The 27,939-nt window shown below is 47.3% G+C and overlaps 1 protein-coding gene across 1 annotated transcript in view; it reads left to right on the top strand.

Annotated features, from left to right (window-relative positions):
- The first annotated feature begins 2,276 nt into the window (after positions 1–2,276).
- The window catches only part of LOC122559488 (uncharacterized), a 41,126-nt gene continuing 15,463 nt past the window's right edge, over positions 2,277–27,939 (top strand). The window contains exon 1 of the mRNA XM_043708990.2: positions 2,277–2,345. The gene's annotated coding sequence lies outside the window, so the exon portion shown is untranslated. The remainder of the gene's footprint in view (positions 2,346–27,939) is intronic.

Here is a 27,939-nt window from a genome sequence, read left to right as displayed (position 1 = left end):
TCTCACAATTAATTTCCCTCAACTTCAGCCAGAGAGATTTGTGGGTTTCCTCCGGGTGCTCCGGTTTCCTCCCACAGTCCAAAGATGTGCAGGTCAGGTGAATTGGCCATGCTAAATTGTCCGTAGTGTTAGGTAAGGGGTAAATGTAGGGGTATGGGTGGGTTGCGCTTCGGCGGGGCGGTGTGGACTTGTTGGGCCGAAGGGCCTGTTTCCACACTGTAAGTAATCTAATTTAATCTAATTAGACTTTAGGATTCTACTCTTGAAAAGTTAAGGCTGGCTAACAGTCAAGTTGACCAATGTGTTTGGTCAAGGTACCACATCCAGTGAGATTAGACAATTTGGGCCTGATTTCTACTTATCAGATTGTGGTTTTACTTACCTGAGTTAGTATTGTATCCTGGTGCTAGTTGGCATCTAGGGGATCTTGGGATGGCGCCACTTAGCATGTGTAATTTCACATTAGTGATGATGCTATATCTGGAGAATTTTGTCCTAAGAAGGAATCATCTTGCTGTAGGTTTTACTGAGAAGTAACGTTTAGGTGAATTTCTCGCACCCTTCCAATTTCTTTCCACCTTTATTCTTTCACATCAGGTGTGCTGCCTCTTGAACTAACCCAGTTGCAGGAAGGTCCTGTTTCTATTCAGCATTCTTAATGGCTGCTAATCTTCAGGCAGCTGTGGGGCTGATGAGCATTAGGTTGGAGAGCTGTATGATGGATGGAGAGGTTCAAGAATTTCATAGAATCATAGAATGCCTACAGTGTGGAAACAGGCCATTTGGCCTAACAAGTGACATCGACCCTCCAAAGAGTAACCCATCCAGACCCATTCCCCTATGCAATTAATCTACACTTACCCCTGACTAATGCACATAGCCTGCACAATCCTGAACACCATGTGCAATTTAGCATGGCCAATTCATCCTAACCTGCACATCTTTGGATTATGGGAGGAAAGTCGAGAGAGTGGTGCTGGAAAAGCACAGAAGGTCAGGTAGCATCTGAGGAGCAGGAGAATTGATGGTTCAGGCATAAGCCCTTCACCAGAATGAATCACATGATTCCTGATGAAGGGCTCATGCCCAAGATGTTCTCCAGCCCTCACTTTTTCCCATTGTGGGAGGAAACCCACACAGACACAGGGAGAATGTGCAAACACCACACAGCCAGTTGGCCCGAGGCTGGGATTGAACCTGGGTCCCTGGTGCTGTGAGGCAGCAGTGCTAACCACTAAGCCACCATGCTGCCCCTTTCAGAGAAGAGTCATCGTATGTTAGGAGGTGTCAAGGGGGTTGCTAGGAGGTGGTGTTGACAGGGCATGTTTTGCAGATAGGAGTTAACGACAAGAGCAGAGTGGAGGTGGGAAGGTGCCACCGTGGGCGGCACGGTAGCACAGTGGTTAGCACTGTTGCCTCACAGCGCCAGAGACCCGGGTTCAATTCCCGCCTTCAGGCGACTGACTGTGTGGAGTTTGCACGTTCTCCCCGTGTCTGCGTGGGTTTCCTCCGGGTGCTCCGGTTTCCTCCCACAGTCCAAAGATGTGCAGGTCAGGTGAATTGCCCGTAGTGTTAGGTAAGGGGTAAATGTAGGGGTATGGGTGGGTTGCGCTTCGGCGGGTCGGTGTGGACTTGTTGGGCCGAAGGGCCTGTTTCCACATTGTAATGTAATCTATACGAATCTAATACCCCCTCCCGCCATCGAAACACCGCACGAAAGGGCACAAGTCTGCCCCCCAACAGGCTGAATGTGCACATAGCGCTTATGATATTGGAACTATCTTTGAAATAAAATTCTCTTCCTCAAAAGGCAGCGCAGCCTTTGAATAATTTTAAGACGAAGGTGGATGGATTCTCACAAAACATGGTGGGGACAGAGTGAAATGTTGTCAGGGATAGGCAGGCATGTGGAATTGAGGTTACAGCCAGACCCTCTCCAACCAGTGGTGCAGCCGGCAGTTCCGGTGAATTGAATTGAATTTATTGTCACATGTACTGAGGCACAGTAAAAAGCTTTGTGTTGTGGGCAATCCAGGCAGATCACATAGTTAAGTAGCATAGGTAAGTGATTAATAGGCAAACAGAGGCAAAAACAAAAAACATAGGTACAGGTGAATGTTAAGAGTTTGTGAGTCAATTCAGTATTCTAACAACAGAAGAGTAGAAACGTGTTGATTATCCTTCTGCACTGTACCTGTGGGGCAACTGGCAAATGCTAAGAGAGATGTTTGAATAAATCTCTCTGGCTTGCCACAGTCATGTGACATTTGATGTCACGACGGGGAAATAAAGGCTTCAAAGCAGTAGACATTTCCCAAACCATATGGAACAGGCAATAGGATCCGGTAAGAATTGGGCTGATTGTTACATCCATATAAAAGTTGCATTATTTATTGTGTGTTTGGTTTGTAAATTGCTATAAACTATTGCCAAGTGAAGCCAATGTATAAAAGAAGTTGCAGCGGATTTGTAAAAAACAAAATCTTCAGATTGGCAAGAGAGCTGGGGTTAAAAATGGAATTGTTAAATTTCGAGATAACTTGCCTTTATGGTTTGCAGTGTGGGATTAGGGTACAGGTCTCCAATTTTTCAAAGTAATTGCAGCTCCCCTCTGTACTGGTCCGTATCTGTAGGTTGAGGTGTGGTGCTACAGTAAACCTGAGATTGCTCTCCCTTACTTTAATGCACTGGTTTGCTCGTTTTGTTTCTTTTATTTTTTAAAAAAATATATTTTTAAGACAAAAGTGATTCTGAATGCAGGGGTGACCGATGTCCTTGTCACCGGAGGCTCTGGGGCTGAGATCTGTGTGTATTTCCGTGTGTTTGTGGGAGATTGCAATAAAAATATAAGCTCCACTGTTACGGGCGCAGTTTGTTACCGACTGAAGGAGTCAGTTTCTAAAAGGGCGAGTGCTGAGGGGTTGTCGTGCACAAATTAAAGCCAATGCACACAAGTAAAATCAATGCAGGATTAAGTTCGGGCTGACCTCCCAGCCAAACCAGCGGGGCTTCTTGATAGGTATCTCTCGCCCCCTGGAGATCCTGTTGTCTAAGGGAGAGCTGAGTGGGGGAGAGGGGTTTAGACTGGCTTGCAGGTTTCTTTGGGCTGTGTTCCCACTATTGCCTGTGGAACCTGTTGTGGGATGCCAGGCTGTGTGTTTTAGTGGAGATCGATCGGACTGTTGGGGGACCAGCAGTTTCGAGGCCAGGAATGATTGGAGTGGGTATCTCTCAGTCACCTCTGATCCATGATTTTTGAGCAGAGTTTAGACAGGGGTTTTTGGGGAGAGGGTATGGTGGTGGGCGTGGGGTTCGGAAGTCTCACCAGATGGCATCGTTCCATCTTGGTAATTTGCGTTAAGATGACAGAGCAATCTCGTGTCAAATAGCTGAGCGAAAAGCAGTGTTTAGTGAGCCAAGTTTTGTTGTTAGTTTCTGTGAGGGCCAATTGCAAAAGCTGTTGTCTGCAAAAGTCAGAAGGGCTGAATCATGAAGGGGGGAGGGGGGTTGTAGGTTAAGCTAGATATGCTTGTACAAACAGTTATAAGCATCTGTTTCCCGCTTCTGCAAAAACAAAAAAGACCACAATCAAGAGGTCATAAGGCTCAGTGTGGGCAAAGAATGGGAGGAAATGTTGCTTCAGCAATCAAGGAAGCAGCTGGCAGTGAAGGAGGATATACGCTAACAGTAGACCACAGAGGGATGTGTCAGGCACAAGGCCGGATGAGGCAAAAGATAAACAAGAGTAATGGGCGCCGGGTTTAGAGTAGTGGGAGATGTAAACAGGGGAGGAGCAATGGGAGGAGGGAAAGAGAAATGAATTGTGTAAAAGTTGTACACTTGTTAAACTCAGGGTGCCTACTAGTAGACACCCCCCTCTTGCAAGAGTGTAATAAACGATACTGCTGCTTCAGATCTTGTCTCGGGACTGAAATTATTGATGTGAGTGAGCTTAGTTTCTCACAGAGGCCAGGAATGATTGGAGTGGGTATCTCTCAGTCACCTCTGATCCATGATTTTTGAGCAGAGTTTAGAGAGGGGTTTTGGAGAGGGGTGGGTGGTGGGTGTGGGGTTCAGAAGTCTCACCAGATGGCATCGTTCCATCTTGGTAATTTGCGTTAAGATGACAGAGCAATCTTGTGTCAAATAGCTGAGCGAAAAGTTTAGTGAGCCAAGTTTTGTTGTTAGTTTGCCATCTAACTCTGTTGTGATGTGCCGTCTACAAACCTGGGTGTGTGTTTGACGATCTGACTTCTGTTTATTGAACAAAAGCACCCCTGCCCCAAACTCTCAGATTTTTCTTCTCAAAACTCTCTGAATTTTCTTTCTCTCCAACCCCTTTCTCCATTTTCCCCCTCCAACCCTCTCATTCTCCATTCCTCCCACTCCCAGGCTTCTCTCTCTGTCTGTCTTTTCTCTGATATTAGGGAGCTTCTCCCACGGTTCTCTGCCTGTACTGAAGACTCAACACTACATCTCCCAGGCCAGCCTCTCTGTTGCTATCACTAGTTGAATTGAATTGTTGGACCTGTGTTGATATCACTGGTTTGCTCTCCAAGTCAGACCTTACTGAGATGTTATACTATGTTTGGGAACAAAGAGATGTGGGGGCAGGGTGAAAACATGAGGAATTTGCACTGGGAGAGGGCTCCAATGGATTGCAAAAGTCACTGAGCCCAAACACTTTAGGATTTATTGCCTGCTCCATTTCCTGTCAGAGTGAGGAACTATGTGTTCACTAATGAAAGCATTATCTTGCACTTTAATGTATTTTCTGACATAGGGCCTGAATTCTATCCCAGTAATAATCAGAAACCCCTGTACAATCATCACAGACACTCACAGCCACTCCTAATTCTCCTAATTTGTGTCTGACGAACCTTTCCAAATACCTTCAAGTCTCTGAACACTCTCAGTTCCTGGAACCCCTGTTGATGGACTCCCTGATCAATCCACAGATTACAAACATAAATAGGAGCAGGAATTGATCTAATTGCTTGTGGAGCCTACTCCACTGTCCAGCATGACTGTGACTGGTCTTCACCTTTGACTCCATTTTCTCTCTGCTTCCCATATCCATTGATTTCCTCCAAGAGACCAAACATCAGTTCATCGCTGGGTGGCATAGTGACTCAGTGGTTAGCACTGTTCCCTTGCAGCACCAGGAACCCAGGTTCGATTCCACCCCTTGGTGCCTGTTTGTTTGTGTGGAGGTTATACATTCTCCCTGTGTCTGCTTGGATTTCCTCTGAGTGCTCCAGTTTCCTCCCACAGTTCAAAGATGTGCAAGTTAGGTAGATTGGCCATGCTAACTTGTCCAAAGTGTCCAGGGATGTGCAGATCAACCAAACCGCCCCGTGGCCCAACATTTCAACTCCCCCTCCCACTCTGCCGAGGATATGGAGGTGCTGGGCCTCCTTCACCGCCGCTCCCTCACCACCAGATGCATGGAAGAAGAACGCCTCATCTTCCGCCTCGGAACACTTCAACCACAGAGCATCAATGTGGACTTCAACAGCTTCCTCATTTCCCCTTCCCCCACCTCATCCTAGTTTCTAACCTCCAGCTCAACACTGTCCCCTTGTCTTGTCTGGACTTGTCCGACCTGCCCAGCTCCTTTTCCACCTATCCACTCCACCCTCTCCTCCCTGACCTATCATCTTCATCTCCTCCCCCACTGACCTATTGTACTCTATGCTACTTTCTCCCCACCCCCACCCTCCTCTAGCTTATCTCTCCACGCTTCAGGCTCTCTGCCTTTATTCCTGATGAACGGCTTTTGCCCGAAACGTCAATTTTTGCTTGTCCTCGGATTTTGCCTGTTCTCGGATGCTGCCTGAATTGCTGTGCTCTTCCAGCACCACTGATCCAGAATCTGGTTTCCAGCATCTGCAGTCATTGTTTTTACCTTTTAGATATGAGGAATGCAGGATCATAGGGTTAGGGGAGTGCGTCTGGGTGCGATGCTCTTTGGAGGGTGGGTGTGGACTTAATGGGCCAAATGGCCTGATTCCACTCTACAATTCTGTTCTATCTCAGAATTAAAACTTTCAATGAAGGAGCAATCATAACCCTCTTCAAGAAAGCAGTCCACAGACGGGCAACCTCATAAAGTCATACAGCACGGAAACAGACACTTCAGTCCAACTACTCCATGCCAACCATAATCCTAAATTAAACTAGTCTAACCTGCTTGCTCCTGACCCTCCAAATATTTTCTATTCATGAACTTATCCAAATGTTTTTTAAGTGTTGTAATTGTACTCGCATCCACCGCTTCCTCAGGAAGTTGGTTCCACACATGAACCACCCTCTCTGTAAAAGATTTGCTCCTCATGTCTTTTTTTTAATTCTCTCTCCTCTCACCTTAAAAATGTGCCCCCTAGTCTTGAAATCCCCCATTCTAGGGAAAAGACGATCTATGAAGAATCTTCCCCAACTTGGTTCGAAATAATCAGCCTCTGTTGTGTTGGACTTTAAAAATGATATGGCATTAAGTGTTCATTGGACGTGATTAATAAAATGGAAAAATACTGTTTAAAAACAGCCTGTTCGAGGTGGGAGATAATGGAATGACCTTGGCTGGCTTGAAAACAGAATACATTGAAGTTAACATGGGGCCACCTGGAAGTGTTTTTCAATTTGTTTACTGGAAAAGGGCTGAAAGTACTATGAAGTGGTGATCCAGTCCCTAACTTTATATTCACAATAATAATAATGCAGGGGGCTTTGCCCCACTCTCTGGACTTTCACTATAATGCTGGGGTTCACAAGGCCAGTGCCATGGTATCAGATACAGAGCTCCATGTGCCTCCATCACCAAAGTTCCCAAAAAGCCAAAGGCATGTTGAGACTCAATGGTTTGGTAGTTTAACCCAACTACTTAACTGAATATATATCAACTGTATAAACTAACAATTCATAATTCATATATGTATTTAACTATTCTAACCCAGTAAATTAGCTAATATATTAAAGTGCATGTGTCTTCTTCTAATCATTTTGATCAGACCTTAAAGACCACATTAAGCCTAATGTTGCAGCCTCTTATCGTCAGACTGTGTTCCCATATTCCAGTTCCTCCACTAAGGAAGCAATCTCTCATTGTCTATCCTGTTCAGCTTCTTCAGAATTTTGAACATTATGATGAGTCCACATGTAATTCCAAAGTGTACACACTCAATTTACTCAATTCACCCAATCCCGGGAGCAATCGTGTTACTTGCCTTTCTTTATCTACTTGTCAATCTTTTGTTTCCTCATCACTTACAGCTCCCCATGCCTTTATCAGCAGACTTGCTATCCTTGACTTTAACTTATTAACACAGACTGTAAATAGCTGAGGCTCCAGCACTGGTCATTGTACACTCCAATATTTACTGCCTGCCAACTTAGAAAGACCCAATTATCTCTATGCTTGGCTTCCTATCCATTTGCTAATCCTCTACCTGTGCTAACAGTTTACTCCCAACTCCATGAGCCCTTGTATCTTTCTTTACTTTGATGCTTAATTGAATGCTTCTTAGAAATCAGAATGTACTAAATCGATTAGATCGCCTTTATGTAGCCGACTAGTCTCATGTTATAAGAACAAAAGAACGAGGAGCAGGAGTAGGCCGTCCGGCCCTTCGAGCCTGCTCCGCCATTCAGTAAGATCATGGCTGATCTTTGCATGGCCTCAGCTCTACTTACCCACCCTCTCACAAGGCCCTTAATTCCTTTATTGTTTAAAAAAATCTATCTTATCTATGGCCAACTACTTCACTGGGCAACCCTCTGGCTGAAGAAGTTCCTTCTCAATCTGCTCCCCCTAATCTTGAGCCTATGTCCTCTTGTCCTAGTTTCACCTGCCAGTGGAAACATCCCCTCTACATTTATCTTATCTGTTCTGTTCGTAATTTTGTATGTTTCTATAAGATCTCCCCTCATTCTTCTAAATTCCAATGAATATAATCCCAGTCTGCTCAGTCCCTCCACACAAACAAACCCCCTCAACTCCAAAATCAACCTAGTGAATCTCCTCTGCACCCCCCCCCCCCCCCCCCCAGTGTCAGTACATCCTTTCTCAAGTAAGAAGACCAAAACTGCACGCAGTACTCACCAGCACCTCATACATACCTCCCTCCTTTTAAACTCAATCCCTTTAGCAATGAAGGACAAAATTCCATTTGCCTTCCCAATTACCTGTTGTACCTGCAGACCAACCTTCTGTGATTCATGCACAAGGACACCCAGGTCTCTCTGCACAGCAGCATGCTGTAACTTTTTACCATTCAACTAATAGACCTTTTTACTGTTATTCCTACCAAAATGGATGACTTCAAATTTATTAACATTGCATTCCATCTGCCAGACATTTGTCCAATCACTTAAAGTATCTGTGTTTCTCTGGAAAGTTTCACAGTCCTCTGCACACTTTGCTCTGCCACTCATCTTAGTGTCATCTGTAAATTTTGGCACGCTACACGTAGTCCCCAACTCCAAATCATCTATATGCACTGTGAATAATTGTGGTCCCAGCACAGATCCCTGAGGCACACCACTAGTCACTGATTGCCAAACAGAATAGCACTCATTTATCCCCACTCCTTGTTTTTTGTTAGTCAACCAATCCTCTATCCATGCTAATACTCTACCCCTAAAGCCTGCATCTTTATTTTATGCAGCAGTCTTTTGTGCGGTACTTTCTTGAATCTTCTCAAAACAGAATTTTACTTTTGTAAAGTCATGTTGATTTTGTTTGATCATTCTATATCTACTATAGGAGCAGCATGGTGGTTAGCACTGTTGCCTCATAGGACCAGGGACCCAGGTTCAATTTCACCCTCAGGTGATTGTGTAGAGTTTGCACATTTTCTGCATGGGTTTTCTCTAGATACTCCAATTTTCTCTCTCAGTCCAAAGATGTGAACAGGGATGTGCAGGGTTACGGGGATAAGGAGGTGGGTCTGGGTGGGATGCGCACAAAGGGTCAGTGTGGACTTGATGGGGCGAATGGCCTTCTTCCATGCTGTGGGGATTCTATATTTTTCCTAAAGAAGACTGTCTTCCCCAACGACTGACACCAGTTTCGGAGTTTGACATTTCTGTTTTTCCTCTCCCTCCTTCAACAGCGGTGTTCCACTAGTTAATTTCCAATTTGCTGGTACTATTCCAGAATGTAGTGAACTCTGGAATATCATAACCATGGCTTCCACTATTCCTACAGCTCTCTCTTTTTGAAACCCTAGGAGGAAGGGCTTTGGGGATTTGTTGGGTTTTAGTTTCTTGGGATTCTCATTTGCAGTTTGATATTAATTACCTTTAATTTCCAAACTCATATCAGCTTTTGGGTTCCCTTCTGCTTCTGGAAGGTGTCTTGTGTCTTCTATTGTGATGCCAAAGACAAACTCGTTGTTCAGTGTCTTGACATTTCCTTACTCCTGATTTCTTACATGATTTCTCCTGTTCCTGATTCCTTTGACCCAATGTTTACTTTCAAAATGATTTCTACCTTGTAAAGGCTCTTGTTTTTTTTTTAATTCCTGGCCTGCTTACACTCATTTTATTGTTCCCACTTTTATCTACATTTTGATAGCCACTTGTTAGTTTCCAATCCTCAGACTTCCTCCTAATCTTTGCAGCATTTACAAGTCTCTTATTTTAATCTAAAACTAATCTTAACCTCTTTCAGTAGAACATGGGTCGATTGTTCTTTGCTGACTTTTTACTTTTCAAAGGAATGCATTTTATTAGTACATTTTTAAACTGTTTCTAAAATACTCCCCGCTGTTTAATTAGTGCCATATCTTTTAATCCATTCAGCAGTTTCTGCTAGTTTTTCACTTCAATTGATATAATGTAATTGGCTTTGCTTAAGTTGAAGACTTTTATTTGGAATTGCAGTGTAGAATCATAGAGATGTACAGCACGGAAACAGACCCTTCTGTGCAACTCGTCCATGCCGACCAGATATCCAAAATTAACCTAGTCCCATTTGCCAGCATTTGACCCACATCCCTCTTAAACCCTTCCTATTCATGTATCCATCCAGCAGATGCCTTTTAAATATTGTAATTGAACCAGCCATCATCACTTCCTCTGGCAGCTCATTCAAGCACCACTCTTTGCATGAAAAAGTTGCCCCTCAACCTTTTTGTTAAAATCTTTCCCTTCTCACCTTAAATTTATGTCCTCTAGTTCTGGACTCCCCCACCCCAGGGAAAAGACTTTGGCTATTCACCCTATCCATACCCCTCATGATTTTATAAACCTCTATAAGGCCACCCCTCAGCCTCTGACGCTGCAGGGAAAACAGCCCCAGCCTGTTCAGCCCCTCCCCGTAGCTCAAACCCTCCAACCCTGGCAACATCCTTGTAAATCTTTTCTGAACCCTTTCAAGTTTCACAACAACTTTCCTACAGCAGGGAGGCCAGAATTAGATGCAGTATTCCAAAAGGGCCTCACTAATGTCCTGTACAACCACAACATGACATCCAAAACCTCAGCAGGTCTGGCAGCATCTGTGGAAAGAAATCAGAGTTAACCTTTTCAGGTTGAGGGACACTTTGGCAGAACACCTCCCAACTTCTATACTCAATGGATTGATCAATACAGGCAAGCGGTTTTATTTCATTGATTTTTAGGGCTACACACAGACTTAGATCTTGTATCTAGAAACCCCATGTATAAAGAACACCTGAGGGATTATGAACATTCCCTGTTTCGTCAGCTCATCGTGCCTCCCCTTGAAGGCAATATTCTGTGACTGTTTTTCATACAAGCCCTGTTACAACAAAGTAGTCCTTTGTCTAATTCTTGCTGAATTTTAATGTTATCTATGCAACCTTTGTCTCTAGAGGTAATGTCAAGAATAACTTGCTTTCAAGGAAGCATAATTAATCAGGGTTGTCTTATTCATTCACAGAATTTTGATGTGGCTGGCTGGGACAATAGTTATTGTCCATCATTTATTGCTCTCGCGAAGGTGCTGATGAGCCCCAGCCTTTGAAGTGGTGTAGACATACTCTGTTGTCAGAGAGGAATTCTAGGATTTCAACCCAGCGAAAAGTGTTGGAATGGCGATTTCTTTTTGTTAGGTCCAACTCTAGATGGTGTGTGGCTTGGTGGGGATCGCACAGATTGTGGTAATGTTCCAATATATCTGTTGCCCTAGATGGTAGATGGTTTGGAAGCTGCTGTCTAAGGCGCTTTGAGTTCTGGCAGTGATTTTTACAGATGGCACTCACTTCTACCATTGTTGGTCGTGGAGGGAGAGATTGCTGAAGGTGGTGCCTGCCAAGCCGGTTAGATTGAATCAAGTTTCTTGAGTGTTGTTGGAGCTGCACTCATCTAGGCAAGTGGGGAGTATTCCATCACATTCCTGACGTGTGCCTTGTGGATGGTGGACAGGTTTTGGAGAGTCAGGAGGTGAGTGAGTTGTTTTTCACGCACTAAAACTAGCACATTTTGTTAGCTAATCTGGGTAAGACTCAACTCACTGGTGCACAGCATGCCTCTGGGAACCAACGCTCAAATGTCCTTGTGTACAAGGTCTGCCGTTGTGAAAGTCAAGGTGGATAGAGTGATCAGTTCACATCTCCCAGTCTCTTAAGTAGTCGATAAGCCTACTTTGTCATGAACCAGCCTTTTTTTTTGTAAACTATCAATATTTTCTAAAACTCTGGAGTAGTTGGGACTTGAACCTGGGTGTCCTGGCTCAGAGGTAGGGACACTACACCAGCGCCACTAGAACCCTAATAATTTAGTTGATTCCTTCAGGCATATAGATATTTTTTATCAAACTATTCAGATGTGTCTAGAGCAGCTAGGATTTGAACCCAGACCATTTAGCCTAGGGGCAGAGACACTGCCATTGTGCCAGAAAAGCCCCAGTCCTGATTGGTCTTCTCAGGACACAGTATGTTATACAATACTCAGTGCTTGCTACTCACGTAATCTGCTGTGGGTGGTCTGGACTTGCTTTCTTGAGCCTTGGTCATTGTCTCTAAGTTAAAAATCACACAACACCAGGTTATAGTCCAACAGGTTTAATCGGAAGCACTAGCTTTTGGAGCGCTGCTCCTTCATCAGGTGGTTACTCCTTCATCAACCACCCGATGAAGGAGCGACGCTCCAAAAGCTGGTGTTTCCAATTAAACCTGTTGGACTATAACCTGGTGTTGTGTGATTTTTAATTTTGTACACCCCAGTCCAACACCGGTATCTCCAAATCATTGTCTCTAGGCTGCCTCCTCATGGTTTTGATCATCTTGCATACTTTGTAACTCCAATTCTGACAAAGGGTCCCTGCACTCAAATCATTAACCGTCTATCTCCCTCTATAGATCTGCTGAATTTCAGATTTCCAGTATCTGCAGTTCTTTGTTTTATCTGCATGGTTTGTTCTCTTTTTCTCCAGTTCTCACGTGATTAACAAGATAAACTCATCTTCTCAGTTCCCAAAGACCACCTCCCTTGTATATTTGTAACAATACCGTTATTTATCAATTTAACATTCAATCTTATGTAGCGCATCATCTTACAGCATTCGTTGTGTACCTTTCCCAATAGGATGGTTAAAACGCATTAATCATGTTAGGTTCAGAATCAAGGTAACCAGACCTTTGGAATTAAAAATCACTTCACGACTGAAGTCATTTGAAGTCTAAAAGTTAATAGGATCAGTTGAGCTCTGCATTACAAATTCAGCATACTCCACGCCTCCTCCCACCCTCACTCCAACTTCTACCTCAGATATTTCTTTGTGTTCTGAGGAAGGGTCACTCAACCCGAAAAGCTAACTGTAATTTCTCTCCTCAGATGCTGCCATTTCTGTTTTTATTTCTGTCTCTCAATTATTTGTTATTTTATTATTTATATGCATCAGTTCCCTCTTTCCCAGGGTCCATTATAATTTGTGGGTCAATGGGTAAAGAAGACTTGGGAGAAATCATGAACATGCCGTCTATATTTATATGGCTAATCCAGTACAGTTTCTGATCAATGGTAACCCCTAGGATCTTGTAGTGGGAACGTCAGTGATGTTAGTGTTATTGAATGTCAACGGAAGATCGTTAGGTTCTCTCAATGGAGATGACCTGGCATCTGTGTGGTGTGAATATTTCTTATCGCTTATCAGCCAAAGCCTGGGTATTGTCCAGATATTGTTGAATTTGAGCATGGACTGCTTTAGTATCTAAGGAGGTGCAGGTGGTGCTGAACGTTGTGCAATTATGGGCAAACATCCCCACTTCTGCCCTTATAAAGGAGGGAAGATCAGTGATGAAGCAGCTGGAGATGGCTGGGCCTAGGACCAATGCTCCCCTAGTATTTTTTTCACTGTGAAATTTAGTGTTTTGGTACATTCAATGTGCATAGAACCTCCCAGCAGCTTGGATGGGAACAGGGGTTAGCACTGCTGCCTCACAGCGTAAGGGACTCTGGTTCAATTCCAGCCTCTGGTCACTGTCTGTGGGGAGTTTGCACATTCTCCCTGTGTCTGCTTGGGTTTCCTCCAACAATCCAAAGATGTGCAGGTTAGGTGAATTGGCTAAATTGTCCATAGTGTTCAAGGATGTATGGGTTAGGTGCATTAGTGAGGGGTAAAGGTAGAGTAATAGGTTAGGGAAATGGGTCTGGGTAGGTTACTTTTTGGAGGGTCATTGTGGACTTGTTGGGCAAAATGGCCTGTTTCCACATTGGGGATTCTATGAATACCCTGAGAAAGACCTTAAGAGAAGCCCAGGAGCTGAGTTGACTGACTTCCCATAACCACCATCCTCTTCCCATGTTCTAGGTAATGATATCAAACAGTGGAGAGATTACCCCCGATTCCCATTAATTCCACTTTTTCTGCTAAGCAGTTGGCTTACTGAAAAGAGTGGAAAATTATATTTTTATGACACATAATTCATTATCCAATATTAAAAATGGAAGTACCTTTATTTTAAAGTACAGTAGTTTGAAATAATTCTAAAAAAACGATACTTCATTGTATTCCTTTGTAAGCATGTCAGCTTCTTCCCAGCAGGTTGATTTGACTGCATTGTCCTGTGTTGATCTTATGCATCCTTCACAGATCAACTGCACCCAGCCCATGATATCCATTATCTAAACCCAGTTTTAGGTTTTAGATGACCAGTGCAGGTATCCAAAGCTGTTCCAAGTATGCTCTGTGCTGAGATAGCTGTCCTGTTCTGCCCAGGGACTGTAGACACAATTTTGTGTGACATCGTCCATGGATACCCAGTTCACCATCTGGCAGAACTGTGTTGTTCCATTCCAATCATGGCCAAGTCTGGAGTCTGTGGGATATCTCACAGCTCCTCGAAGCAGCAGCAGCAGCAGCAGCAACCTTCACAATTTTGAGTATTTCCCAGCTAAGGCAGGCCCTCATCAGCTGTCCTTCTTTGGCATTTTGCTGTTTCTGTTGCGGCCTGTTTCCTGCATTTCATCATCAATTTTGACGGTATTAGGCAAGAACTTTTGAAAGCTGATTGGAGGCAGATGTTCGCAGGTAAAGTGACGGCTGGAAAATGGGAAGCCTTCAGAAATGAGATAGCAAGAATCCAGAGAAAGTATATTCCTGTCAGGGTGAAAGTAAAGGCTGGTAGGTATAGGGAATGCTGGATGACTAAGGAAATTGAGGTAAAAACAATGACTGTAGATGCTGGAAACCAGATTCTGGGTGCGTAGTGCTGGAAGAGCACAGCAGTTCAGGCAGCATCAGAGGAGCAGTAAAATTGATGTTTCGGGCAAAAGCCCTTCATCAGGAATAAAGGCAAAAAACCTTAAGTGTGGAGAGATAAGCTAGAGGAGGGTGGGGGTGGGGAGGAAGTCGTATAGAGTACAATAGGTGAGTGGGGGAGGGGATGAAGGTGATAGGTCGGGGGTGGGGGGAGGGTGGAAAAGAAGATAGGCAGGTAGAATAAGTCATGGGGACAGTGCTGAGCTGGAAGTTTGGAACTGGGGTGAAGTGGGGGAAGGGGAAATGAGGAAACTGTTGAAATCCACATTGATGCCCTGGGGTTGAAGTGTTCCAAGGCGGAAGATGAGGCGTTCTTCCTCCAGGCGTCTGGTGGTGAGGGAGCGGCGGTGAAGGAGGCCCAGGACTTCCATGTCCTCGGCAGAGTGGGAAGGGGAGTTGAAATGTTGGGCCACGGGGCGGTGTGGTTAATTGGTGCGGGTGTCCCAGAGATGTTCCCTAAAGCGCTCTGCTAGGAGGCGTCCAGTCTCCCCAGTGTAGAGGAGACCGCATCGGGAGCAACGGATACAATAAATGATATTAGTGGATGTGCAGGTAAAACTTTGGATGTGGAAGGCTCCTTTGGGGCCTTGGATGGAGGTGAGGGAGGAGGTGTGGGCACAGGTTTTGCAGTTCCTGCGGTGGCAGGGGAAAGTGCCAGGATGGGAGGGTGGGCTGTAGGGGGGCGTGGACCTGACCAGGTAGTCATGGAGGGAACGGTCTTTGCGGAAGGCGGAAAGGGGTGAGGAGGGAAATATATCCCTGGTGGTGGGGTCCATTTGGAGATGGCGGAAATGTCGGCGGATGATTTGGTTTATGCGAAGGTTGGTAGGGTGGAAGGTGAGCACCAGGAGGGTTCTGTCCTTGTTACAGTTGGAGGTGTGGGGTCTGAGGGCGGACGTGCGGGATGTGGACAAGATGCGTTGGAGGGCATCTTTAACCATGTGGGAAGGGAAATTGCGGTCTCTAAAGAAGGAGGCCATCTGGTGTGTTCTGTGGTGGAACTGGTCCTCCCGGGAGCAGATACAGCAGAGGCGGAGGAATTGGGAATACGGGATGGCATTTTTGCAAGAGGTAGGGTGGGAAGAGGTGTAATCCAGGTAGCTGTGGGAGTTGGTGGGTTTGTAAAAAATGTCAGTGTCAAGTCGGTCGTCATTAATGGAGATGGAGAGGTCCAGGAAGGGGAGGGAGGTGTCAGAGATGGTCCAGGTAAATTTAAGGTCAGAGTGGAATGTGTTGGTGAAGTTGATGAATTGCTCAACCTCCTCGCGGGAGCACGAGGTGGCGCCAATGCAGTCATCAATGTAGCGGAGGAAGAGGTGGGGAGTGGTGCCGGTGTAATTACGGAAGATCGACTGTTCTACGTAGCCAACAAAGAGACAGGCATAGCTGGGGCCCATACGTGTGCCCATGATTACCCTTTTGGTCTGGAGGAAGTGGGAGGATTCGAAGGAGAAATTGTTAAGGGTGAGGACCAGTTCAGCCAAACGAATGAGAGTGTCGGTGGAAGGGTACTGTTGGGGCGTCGGGAGAGGATAAAACGGAGGGCTTGGAGGACCTGGTCATGGCGAATGGAGGTTTAGAGGGATTGGATATCCATGCTGAAGATGAGGCGTTGGGGGCCGGGGAAACGGAAGTCTTGGAGGAGGTGGAGGGTGTGGGTGGTGTCTCGAACGTATGTGGGGAGTTCCTGGACTAGGGGGGAATAGGACAGTGTCGAGGTAGGTAGAGATGAGTTCAGTGAGGCAGGAGCATGCTGAGACAATGGGTCGGCCAGGGTGGTCAGGCTTGTGGATCTTGGGAAGGAGGTAGAACTGGGCAGTGCGGGGTTCCCGGACTATAAGGTTGGAAGCTGGGGGTGGGAGATCTCCTGAGGTGATGAGGTTCTGAATGGTCTGGGAGATGATCTTTTTTTGGTTTGGTGATGGGGGGGTGGGGTCATGGTCGAGGGGGCGGTAGGAAGAGGTGTCCTCAAGTTGGCGTTTGGCTTCAGCGGTGTAGAGGTCAGTGCGCCAGACTACCACTGCGCCCTCTTTATCTGCTGGCTTGATGGTGAGGTTGGGATTGGAGCAGAGGGATTGGAGGGCTGCACGTCACAGACCATACAGAACCTCATCACCTCAGGAGATGTCCCACCCACAGCTTCCAACCTCATAGTCCGGGAACCCCGCACTGCCCGGTTCTACCTCCTTCCCAAGATCCACAAGCCTGACCACCCTGGCCGACCCATTGTCTCAGCATGCTCCTGCCCCACTGAACTCATCTCTACCTACCTCGACACTGTCCTATCCCCCATAGTCCAGGAACTCCCCACATACATTTCAGAAACCACCCACGCCCTCCACTTCCTCCAAGACTTCTGTTTCCCTGGCCCCCAACGCCTCATCTTCACCATGGATATCCAATCCCTCTACACCTCCATTCGCAATGGCCAGGACCTCCAAGCCCTCCATTTTTTCCTCTCCCAACGCCCCAACAGTACCCTTCCACCGACACTCTCATTCGTTTGGCTGAACTGGTCCTCACCCTTAACAATTTATCCTTCGAATCCTCCCACTTCCTCCAGACCAAAGGGGTAACCATGGGCACACGTATGGGCCCCAGCTATGCCTGTCTCTTTGTTGGCTACGTAGAACAGTCGATCTTCCGTAATTACACCGGCACCACTCCCCACCTCTTCCTCCGCTACATTGATGACTGCATTGGCGCCACCTCGTGCTCCCGCGAGGAGGTTGAGCAATTCATCAACTTCACCAACGCATTCCGCCCTGACCTTAAATTTACCTGGACCATCTCTGACACCTCCCTCCCCTTCCTGGACCTCTCCATCTCCATTAATGACGACCGACTTGACACTGACATTTTTTACAAACCCACCGACTCCCACAGCTAGCTGGATTGCACCTCTTCCCACCCTACCTCTTGCAAAAATGCCATCCCATATTCCCAATTCCTCCGCCTCTGCTGTATCTGCTCCCAGGAGGACCAGTTCCACCATAGAACACACCAGATGGCCTCCTTCTTTAGAGACTGCAATTTCCCTTCCCACGTGGTTAAAGATGCCCTCCAATGCTTCTCGTCCACATCCCGCACCTCCGCCCTCAGACCCCACCCCTCCAACCGCAACAAGGACAGAACGCCCCTGTGCTCACCTTCCACCCTACCAACCTTCGCATAACCCAAATCATCCGCCGACATTTCCGCCACCTCCAAAAAGACCCCACCACCAGGGATATATTTCCCTCCTCACCCTTTTCCGCCTTCCACAAAGACCGTTCCCTCCGTGACTACCTGGTCAGGTCCACGCCCCCCTACAACCCACCCTCCCATCCTGGCACTTTCCTCTGCCACCGCAGGAGCTGCAAAACCTGTGCCCACACCTCCTCCCTCACCTCTATCCAAGGCCCTAAAGGAGCCTTCCACATCCAAAGTTTTACCTGCACATCCACTAATATCATTTGTTGTATCCGTTGCTCCCGATGCGGTCTCCTCTACATTGGGGAGACTGGGCACCTCCTAGCAGAGTGCTTTAGGGAACATCTCTGGGACACCTGCACCAATCAACCACACCACCCTGTGATCCAACATTTCAACTACCCCTCCCACTCTGCCGAGGACATGGAGGTCCTGGGCCTCCTTCGCCGCCGTTCCCTCACCACCAGACGCCTGGAGGAAGAACGCGTCATCTTCTGCCTCAGAACACTTCAACCCCAGGGCATTGTGGTGAAAGGGTTAAAATTATGTCCCAATACATGTGTGAATCTAACCGGAATGGAGGTGTTGCTTAGTCCCGTGTGAATCTTATTACACACCTCCCCGTGTGAATCTTCTTATCTGTATGTAACCAGAATGGAATGTGTTTTTTAGCCTTGCTCTGCTGTTCACATGAATGTTTATATCTGGAAAAGAGTATATCAGCTGGAAAAGTCTCCAGTTCGGTGAGTCTGCTCCGGGGTTACGTTTAACCGCCGAGCGTGGGTTGTTGGCAACCGCTCTACGAGAACTGACGGCTCCCAGTTCCGGTAACATGTAGAGTGAGTATAAGCCAGACCCGTTGTAAGTATGAGACCTGGTTGTGGCGACGCTGCGGGGAATAAAATGCTCATATTCTAGCAGACTCGCCTCTTGGTCGTTTGTTCTGTGTCAGACTACTCTCCTACGAACCTGACCTTGAGAATTTTTTAAAACAGGCATCAATGTGGACTTCAACAGTTTCCTCATTTCCCCTTCCCCCACCTCACCCCAGTTCCAAACTTCCAGCTCAGCACTGTCCCCATGACTTGTTCTACCTACCTATCTTCTTTTCCACCCTCCCCCCGCCCCCGACCTATCACCTTCATCCCCTCCCCCACTCACCTATTGTACTCTATGCTACTTTCTCCCCACCCCCACCCTCCTCTAGCTTATCTCTCCACGCTTCAGGCTCACTGCCTTTATTCCTGATGAAGGGCTTTTGCCCGAAACATCGATTTCGCTGCTCCTTGGATGCTGCCTGAACTGCTGTGCTCTTCCAGCACTACGCATCCAGAAAAACAAATTGAGGGTTTGGTTAAGAAAAAGGAAGCATATGTCAGGTATAGACAGGATAAATTGAGTGAATCCTTAGAGTATAAAGGAAGTAGGAGTATACTTGAGAGGGAAATCAGGAGGGCTAAAAAGGGACATGAGATAGCTTTGGCAAATAGAATTAAGGAGAATCCAAAGGGTTTTTACAAATATATTAAGGACAAAAGCGTAACTAGGGAGAGAATAGGGCCCCTCAAAGATCGGCGCTGCCTCGTGCTCCCACAAGGAGGTTGAACAGTTCATCCACTTTACCAACACCTTCCACCCCGACCTCAAATTCACCTGGACCGTCTCAGACTCCTCCCTCCCCTTCTTAGACCTTTCCATTTCTATCTCGGGTGACCGAATCGACACGGACATTTACTATAAACCAACCGACTCCCACAGCTACCTAGACTACACCTCCTCTCACCCTGCCCCCTGTAAAAACGCCATCCCATATTCCCAATTCCTTCGTCTCCGCCGCATCTGCTCCCAGGAGGACCAGTTCCAAAACCGTACAACCCAGATGGCCTCCTTCTTCAAGGACCGCTATTTCCCGCCAGACGTAGTCGACGATGCCCTCCACCGCATCTCTTCCACTTCCCGCTCCTCCGCCCTTGAGCCCCGCCCCTTCCAACCGCCACCAGGACAGAACCCCACTGGTCCTCACCTACCACCCCACCAACCTCCATGTACAATGTATCATCCGCCACCATTTCCGCCACCTCCAAACGGACCCCACCACCAAGGATATATTTCCCTCCCCTCCCCTATCAGCGTTCCGAAAAGACCACTCCCTCCGTGACTCCCTCGTCAGGTCCACACCCCCCACCAACCCAACCTCCACTCCTGGCACCTTCCCCTGCAACCGCAAGAAATGCAAAACTTGCGCCCACACCTCCCCCCTTACTTCTCTCCAAGGCCCCAAGGGACACTTCCATATCCGCCACAAATTCACCTGCACCTCCACACACATCATCTATTGCATCCGCTGCACCCGATGTGGCCTCCTCTATATTGGGGAGACAGGCCGCCTACTTGCGGAACGTTTCAGAGAACACCTCTGGGACACCCGGACCAACCAACCCAACCACCCCGTAGCCCAACACTTTAACTCCCCCTCCCACTCCACCAAGGACATGCAGGTCCTTGGACTCCTCCATCGCCAGACCATGGCAACACGACGGTTGGAGGAAGAGCGCCTCATCTTCTGCCTGGGAACCCTCCAACCACAAGAGATGAACTCAGATTTCTCCAGTTTCCTCATTTCCCCTCCCCCCCACCTTGTCTCAGTCAAATCCCTCGAACTCAGCACCGCCTTCCTAACCTGCAATCATCTTCCTGACCTCTCCGCCCCCACCCCACTCCGGCCTATCACCCTCACCTTGACCTCCCTCCACCTATTGCATTTCCGACGCCCCTCCCCCAAGTCCCTCCTCCCTACCTTTTATCTTAGCCTGCTGGACACACTTTCCTCTTTCCTGAAGAAGGGCTTATGCCCGAAACGTCGATTCTTCTGTTCCTTGGATGCTGCCTGACCTGCTGCGCTTTTCCAGCAACACATTTTCACCCCTCAAAGATCAGCAAGGTGGCCTTTGTGTGGAGCCACAGAAAATGGGGGAGATACTAAATGAATATTTTGCATCAGTATTTACTGTGGAAAAGGATATGGAAGATATAGACTGTAGGGGAATAGATGGTGACATCTTGCAAAATGTCCAGATTACAGAGGAGGAAGTGCTGGATGTCTTGAAATGGTTAAAGGTGGATAAATCCCCAGGACATGATCAGGTGTACCTGTGAACTCTGTGGGAAGCTAGAGAAATGATTGCTGGGCCTCTTGCTGAGATATTTGTATCATCGATAGTCACAGGTGAGGTGCTGGAAGACTGGAGGTTGGCTAACGTGGTGCCACTGTTTAAGAAGGGCGGTAAAGACAAGCCAGGGAACTATAGACTGGTGAGCCTGACATCAGTGGTGGGCAAGTTGTTGGAAGGAATCCTGAAGGTCAGGATGTACATGTATTTGGAAAGGCAAGGACTGATTAGGTATAGTGAACATGGCTTTGTGCGTGGGAAATCATGTCTCACAAACTTAATTGAGTTTTTTGAAGAAGTAACAAAGAAGATTGATGAGGGCAGAGCAGTAGATGTGATCTATATGGACATTAGACATTTGACAAGATTCCCCATGGGAGACTGATTAGCAAGGTTAGATCTCATGGAATAAAGGGAGAACTAGCCAGTTGGATACAGAACTGGCTCAAAGGTAGAAGACAGAGGGTGGTGGTGGAGAGTTGTTTTTCAGACTGGAGGCCTGTGACCAGTGGAATGCCACAAGGATCGGTGCTGGGTCCTCTACTTTTTGTCAGTTACACAAATGATTTGGATGCGAGTATAAGAGGTACAGTTAGTAAGTTTGCAGATGACACCAAAATTGGAGGTGTAGTGGACAGCGAAGAAGGTTACCTCAGATTACAACAGGATCTTGACCAGATGAGCCAATGGGCTGAGAAGTGGCAGATGGAGTTTAATTCAGATAAATGCGAGGCGCTGGATTTTGGGAAAGCAAATCTTAGCAGGACTTATACACTTAATGGTAAGGTCCTTGGGAGTGTTGCTGAACAAAGAGACCTTGGAGTGCAGGTTCATAGCTCCTTGAAGATGGAGTTGCTGGTAGATAGGATAGTGAAGAAGGCATTTGGTAAGCTTTCCTGTATTGATCAGAGTATTGAGTAAAGGAGTTGGGAGGTCATGTTGTGGCTGTACAGGACATCGGTTAGGCCACTGTTGGAATATTGTGTGCAATTCTGGTCTCCTTCCTATCGGAAAGATGTTGTGAAACTTGAAAAGGTTCAGAAAAGATTTACAAGGTTGTTGCCAGGGTTGGAGGATTTGCACCAAAGGGAGAGGCTGACCAGGCTGGGGCTGTTTTCCCTGGAGTGTCGGAGGCTGAGGGGTGACCTTATAGAGGTTTACAAAATTATGACAGCCCTGGATAGGATAAATAGGCAAAGTCTTTTCTCTGGGGTCGGGGAGTCCAGAACTAGAGGGCATGGGTTTAGGGTGAGAGGGGAAAGATATAAAAGACCTACAGGGCAACTTTTTCACACAGAAGATGGTATGTATATGGAATGAGCTGCCAGAGGAAGTGGTGGAGGCTGGTACAATTGTAACGTTTAAGAGGCATTTGGATGGGTATATGAATAGGAAGGGTTTGGAGGGATATGGGCTGGATGCTGGCAGGTGGGACTAGATTGGGTTGGGATATCTGGTCGGCATGGACGGGTTGGACTTTTGAAGTCTTGGGAAAAACAGAAAGCAATCAGACAGGGACCATAAGAAACAGATAAGGTTCATAGTTCCTTGAAAGTGGAGTTGCAGGTAGACAGGGTGGTGAAAAAAAGCATTTGATATTAGGTTAGATTCTCTACAGTGTGGAAACAGGCCCATCGGCCCAACAAGTCCACACCACCCCTTCGAAGAGAAGCCCACCCACTATGGGCAATTTCGCATGGCCAATTCACCTGACCTGCACATCTTTGGATTGTGGGAGGAAACCTGTGCACCTAGAGGAAACCCACACAGACATGGGGAGAATATGCAAACTCCACAGAGACAGGCAGGAATCAAACCCAGAGCCCTGGTGCTGTGAGGCAGTAGTGCTAACTATCAAGCCACCGTGCCGCCCAAATGCTTGCCTTTATTGGTCAGTGCATTGAATGTAGGAGTTGGGAGGTCATGTTACGACTGTACGGGACAACGGTGAGGCCACTTTTGGAATAGTATTCAGTTCTGGCCTCCCTGCTATAGGAATGGTGTAATTAAACTTGAATGGGTTCAGGATAGATTTGCAAGGAATATTGCCAGGGTTGAGCGAGTGAGACTGATTATTTTCAGGGTTATTAGTGTCAGAGGCTGAGGAGGGAACTTATAAGGTTTATATAATCATAAGGGCATTAATCGGCTGAATAGTCAAGGTATTTTCTTCCCAGGGTAGAGGAGACCAAACTACTGGCCATGGGTTTAAGATGAGAGGGGAAAAATTTAAAAGGACTGAAAGGGCAACTTTTTCATGCAGAGGGTGGTGTGTATATGGAATATGCTGCCAGAGGAAGTGGTGGGGTCTGGTATAATTACAACATTTAGGAGGCATCTTGGATAGGTACATGAATGGGAAGGATATGGGCTAAATGCTGGCAAATTGGACTAGATTAATTTAGGATATGTAGTCAACATGGACGAGTTGGATCGAAGGGCCTGTTTCCAGGCTGTACATCTCCATGATCAGATAATAAACTCAGAGAACCCCAGCTGGTCTGGCACTATCCACGGAGGGAAAAAAAAACAGAGTTAATGTTTCACATCAGTTAAACCATTGTCAAAAATAGAAAGCTTAGGTGTAACTGGTTTTTTGAGCAGGAGGCAGAAAAAATGAGAAGGGTGGAAAAACAGAAGGGTGGAAAGCAGAGGAATTGAATAACAAAAGGCATAATAGCACATGGAGGCAGCAGAGTGGTTTGTGAATAGATAGACCACCTTGCAAAAGAATGGCTAATCATTGCATTCACTGGACAGCAATCTGTACCAGTGAGCTGAAATGCATGTTAATGGAGCCTTTCCTGCATGAAATGCACGAATTTCAGACAAGACAACAATTTAACTTAATCTCATTTTAGCAGAGCTTCACGAATACAGAATACAGTACTGCATATTCACCCAATTTAAAGCACAGTGGCAATACCATTTCTCCCTGCTATTCACGATAACTGGTGTTTGGGATCTCAGTGCCATTATCTGCTAATTTCCCACTCTGAATCTGTTTAATTTAATGAATTATAACTTCAAAAGGTCAGCATCCTGCACAGTAATTAATAGTGCACATTTCCTCCTTCTTGGTGAAATGATATGTTTAATTGTGCTAAGTTGCAAATCCAACTCTGCAGCAGAGCATAGTGTTTGATGTAACTGTGATTTTGGGTGCTGGAAGAGCACAGCAATTCAGGCAGCATCCGACGAGCAGCAAAATCGACGTTTCGGGCAAAAGCCCTTCATCAGGAATAAAGGTAGAGAGCCTGAAGCATGGAGAGATAAGCTAGAGGAGGGTGGGGGTGGGGAGAAAGTAGCATAGAGTACAATGGGTGAGTGGGGGAGGAGATGAAGGTGATAGGTCAGGGAGGAGAGGGTGGAGTGGATAGGTGAAAAAGGAGCTAGGCAGGTCGGACAAGTCCAGACAGGTCAAGGGGACAGTGTGGGCTGGAAGTTTGAAACTAAGATGAGGTGGGGGAAGGGGAAATGAGAAAGCTGTTGAAGTCCATATTGATGCCCTGGGATTGAAGTGTTCCGAGGCGGAAAATGAGGCGTTCTTCCTCCAGGCGTCTGGTGGTGAGGGAGCGGCGGTAAAGGAGGCCCAGGACCTCCATGTCCTCGGCAGAGTGGGAGGGGGAGTTGAAATGTTGGGCCACAGGCGGTGTGGTTGATTGGTGCGGGTGTCCCGGAGATGTTCCCTAAAGCGCTCTGCTAGGAGGCGCCCAGTCTCCCCAATGTAGAGGAGACTGCATCGGGAGCAACGGATACAATAGATGATATTAGTGGATGTGCGGGTAAAACTTTGATGGATGTGGAAGGCTCCTTTAGGACCTTGGATAGAGGTGAGGGATTTTGGGTGCTCTGGTGTTCAGAACTAAGCTCTTTTCTTAAACCACAAGAGGAGGCCATTCAGAAATTGTACATGTGGTGATTCTCTCACCACCACCCCCTCCCCCAGCCCAATGGGAGGCAAGTAAATAGACTTGATAGGCTGAATGGTCTCCATTTCATAATTTTCTTAAAATTCTGTCTCTTAAGAAACAAAGCCCAGTGTGTGGTTTGCTCTGAAGTCAGTGGGATCCGGTGGGTTGTTCTGGTCTGGTTAATGTGGCTGCCATCTCCTACTCATTATAAAGTTGGTGCAACCCTATAAAAACAGTCTCCATAAGAGGACTAACCCTGCTCCTTCGAGGTGATTCTGGCCACAGCAAGGAGCATTTGTGTCACAGACTGTAAACCTTTCTGCGAATCCTTCCACTGGTTCACACTATCTCAAAAGTTGATCGACTAAACTGGAAGAGGCGAATGCTCCCACTGCAACTCCCAGGTCATTTCCTCAGCCCTGAAGCTCTTCAACCATGTCCTGAAACAAACTCGATCACCTTCATCTCCTTCCCCACTGACCTATTGTACTCTATGCTACTCTATCCCCACCCCCACCCTCCTCTAGCTTATCTCTCCACGCTTCAGGCTCTCTGCCTTTATTCCTGATGAAGGGCTTTTGCCCGAAACGTCGATTTTGCCTGTCCTCGGATGCTGCCTGAATTGCTGTGCTCTTCCAGCACCACTGATCCAGAATCTGGTTTCCAGCATCTGCAGTCATTGTTTTTACCTCGTTGAATGTAAATTAACCCCTATTGTTCCTGTAATGTAGCGCTGGGAGCTGGCTACATCTTGTCAGATCAGTAATCTGTGAATATTATCATGGAAATTGGGAGCTAATAGCAGATACATTTCTGATGTACCAAAGGTCTAATTGTGCCCATGATAAATGTCTTTTTGAGCAGTGAATTTTTTTTTGTGTATTACAATGCTCTGTGTAACAAACAGGATGTAGTGCTGTGGTTGCTTTGTCAGGCAAGTTCTTGGTGTAGTGCAAACTTTGATCTTTGACTTGCGTGCAGAGATCGTTTTGGAAAGGGCTGAAGCAAGTTAAACTGTCTCTCCCATGTGTTTTGAACCAGAAGTGCGGGATGGCAGGGTGTCTCAGTGGTTAAAACTGCTGCCTCACAGCGCCAGGGACCTGGGTTTGATTCTAGCCTTGTGTGAACTTTGTATATTGTCTCCATGGGTTTCCTCTGGGTGCTCAGTCCAAAGATGTGCAGGTTAGGTGGATTGGACATCCAGTCCCTGTACACCTCCATCCCCCATCACGAAGGACTCAAAGCACTCCGCTTCTTCCTTTCCCGCCGTACCACCCAGTACCCTTCCACCGACACCCTCCTTCGACTGACCGAACTGGTCCTCACCCTGAACAACTTTTCTTTCCAATCCTCCCACTTTCTCCAAACAAAAGGAGTAGCCACGGGCACCCGCATGGGCCCCAGCTATGCCTGCCTCTTCGTAGGGTATTTGGAACAATCCACCTTCCGCAACTACACTGGCCCCACCCCCCATCTTTTCCTTCGCTACATAGATGACTGTATCGGCGCTACCTCGTGCTCCCACGAGGAGGTTGAACAGTTCATCCACTACACTAACACCTTCCACCCCGACCTCAAATTCACCTGGACAGTCTCGGACTCCTTCCTCCCCTTCCTAGACCTTTCTGTTTCTATCTCAGGCGACCGAATCAACACGGACATCTACTACAAACCAACCGACTCCCACAGCTACCTGGACTACACCGCCTCCCATCCTGCCCCCTGTAAAAACGCCATCCCATTCTCCCAATTCCTTCGTCTCCGCCGCATCTGCTCCCAGGAGGACCAGTTCAAAATACGTACAACACAGATGGCCTCCTTCTTCAAGGACCGCAATTTCCCCCCCGACGTGGTCGACGATGCCCTCCACCGCATCTCTTCCACTTCCCGCTCCTCCGCCCTTGAGCCCCGCCCCTCCCACCGCCACCAGGACAGAACCCCACTGGTCCTCACCTACCAATCTCCATGTACAGCGCATCATCCGCCGTCACTTCCGCCACCTCCAAACAGACCCCAACACAAAGGATATATTTCCCTCCCCTCCCCTATCAGCTTTCCGTAGAGACCACTCCCTCCGCGACTCCCTTGTCAGATCCACACCCCCCACCGACCCAACCTCCACTCCTGGCACCTTCCCTTGCAACCGCAGGAGGTGCAACACTTGCGCCCACACCTCCCCCCTCACTTCTCTCCAAGGCCCCAAAGGAAACTTCCATATCCGCCACAGATTCACCTGCACCTCCACCCACATCATCTACTGCATCCGCTGCAGCCGGTGTGGCCTCCTCTATATTGGGGAGACAGGCCGCCTACTTGCGGAGCGATTCAGGGAGCACCTCTGGGCCACCCGGACGAACCAACCCAACCAACCTGTGGCACAGCATTTCAACTCCCCCTCCCACTCCACCGAGGATATGCAGGTCATTGGACTCATCCACCGCCAAACCACAACAACGCGACAGTCGGAGGAGGAGCGTCTTATCTTCCGACTGGGAACCCTCCAACCACAGGGGATGAACTTGGACTTCACCAGTTTCTTCATCCCCCCCCTCCCCCCACCTTGTCTCAGCCGAATCCCTCCAGCCCGGCACCGCCTTCCTGACCTGCAGTCTTCTTCTTGACCTCTCCGCCTCCATCCTACTCCGACCTATCACCCTCACCTTGACCTCTTTCCACCTATCACATTTCCAACGCCCCTCCTCCAAGTCCCTCCTCCCTACCTTTTATCTTCTCCTACTGAACACTCTCTGCTCATTCCTGAAGAAGGGCCTGTGCCCGAAACGTCGAATCTCCTGTTCCCTGGATGCTGCCTGACCTGCTGTGCTGTTCCAGCAATAAAGTTTCAACTTAGGTGGATTGGCCATGCTAAATTGCCCATAGTGTCCAGGGTTGTGTGGGTTGGCCACAGTAAAGGCGAAAGTGAGGACTGCAGACA

This window comes from Chiloscyllium plagiosum, unplaced genomic scaffold (genome assembly GCF_037043375.1).
Source record: "Chiloscyllium plagiosum isolate Xiang-an unplaced genomic scaffold, Cpla_swu_hap1 HiC_scaffold_19, whole genome shotgun sequence".
Lineage (NCBI taxonomy): Eukaryota > Metazoa > Chordata > Chondrichthyes > Orectolobiformes > Hemiscylliidae > Chiloscyllium > Chiloscyllium plagiosum.
This window is presented reverse-complemented; position numbering and strand designations above follow the sequence as displayed.